Raw genomic sequence first — 1,705 nt, forward strand, 5'->3', positions numbered from 1 at the left:
TCTGAAATCTTCTTATCTGTTTACAGTCTTCAGGCTTACCACTTTTCTCTTCACTTTCCAATGCACAAACCCTGCTGTTCTTCCACACTGTGAGACCCAATCCCTCTGCCCATCATTTCCCTCCCAGGCCATCACACCTACATTATCCACGTTCTCCTTTCCCAGTTGTGATCCCTTGTTGAACTAATTCAGTTCTTCACTCTCCTATTCTTTTGAATCCCTTGCCCTTCTTATCATATCACCAGTTGCACTTTGCCTACTATCAACTTTGATCATTCCCACCATCTGCTGCCTTTGTGTGCACATACATACTAAGGAAGAGAAAAATCATAAAACCACACTAACTGGGTTCAATACAAATTTATATTATGCAGCCTTGGATGAGCCCACACTGCTACAAAGCAATCCATTTTACACTTCCATAATAAACTGAATATCTCACTTACCATAAAGAGCAGCTCTTCCAAATCTTTTCATTCCTCCTTAAATTACCCATGGTTTATCCTCCTCCAACCCTGTCAGCTGAAAACTTTGCCTCACATTTTACTGAAAAAAAAATTACCAACTCCCTCTTCTCCCCTTCTTTTCTTCATCTCTTATTACTTAGATATCACCTTCCGCTCTCCTCCTTCATCACTGTCTAGCCCAAAGAGGTGGTGTTTGCCTAAGGCAAACTGTTTCACCAACATAAACAATCTCCTTTTATCTTGTCTTCTCTAGGGATTGCTCCCCCTATCTTCCTCACTTTCTTATTTATCTTTAATCTCTTTATCTTATGGCTGCTTACCTACTGACTACAAACATACCCATGTCTATACCTTTTTTTTTGGGGGGGGGATCATCTATTCAATCATTTCATTTTGATTTTGTCTATTTGTCAGTATTGTATCTTTGTGTCTTCTCTGGGTATATTTTTGATTTTATAGTGTAAAAAACTACTTTATTAAACCTTTTTTTTCAGTCTTGTTATTTTTTCCCATGAGGACTGTTTCTTCTTTAAAAATAATTATTTTTTTGGAAATAGCTATTTTTTTTCCTTCATTGCTCCCTTCCATCCCCACTCCTCATTGAAACAAGTATTCCTTGTCAAGCAAAACAGACTTCTAAATTGGCCCATAACTAACACATACGTACATACGTACATACATACGTACATACATACGTGCACACATATATGTGTGTTTCCATGCCTCAGTCTGCACTGTGAGTTCTTAGCCTCTCTGTCAGAAGGTAGGTAGCATGTTTCATCATAGATCTTTTGGCATCATACTTGATCATTGTGTTGCTCACTTTTTTTAAAGTCAAAGTTGTTTATTTTTACAGTATTACAATATTTACAATATTACAATAAATTATTCTTGTGCTGTTAACTTCACTGTGCATCAGTTCATGTAACTTTCTCCAGGCTTCTCTGAAACCATCTCTTTCATTTCATAATTTGGAAATGGAATAGAATAGAATGGAAGAGAAGTAACATAAGTGCTACACAGAACGTTAGAACAAAAGATCCAGTTCAGCTCTCCTCTCAGTTTGCCACCATAGAAAAGATATTCAAAAATCACTCTCCGAAGAGCTCGACTTGATCTGATGCCACACACAATGCCATGGGCCTTTGTTTTTAAAGGTTATCTTACTATTATATTTTTTAATCAACTCAATTCCAATTTCTGTCCTCCCCATTTTTCTATCCAAACTAGGTAATTCC

The sequence above is a fragment of the Phascolarctos cinereus genome, unplaced genomic scaffold (assembly GCF_003287225.1).
Source record: "Phascolarctos cinereus isolate Bilbo 61053 unplaced genomic scaffold, phaCin_HiC Scaffold_9;HRSCAF=440, whole genome shotgun sequence".
NCBI classification, from domain to species: domain Eukaryota; kingdom Metazoa; phylum Chordata; class Mammalia; order Diprotodontia; family Phascolarctidae; genus Phascolarctos; species Phascolarctos cinereus.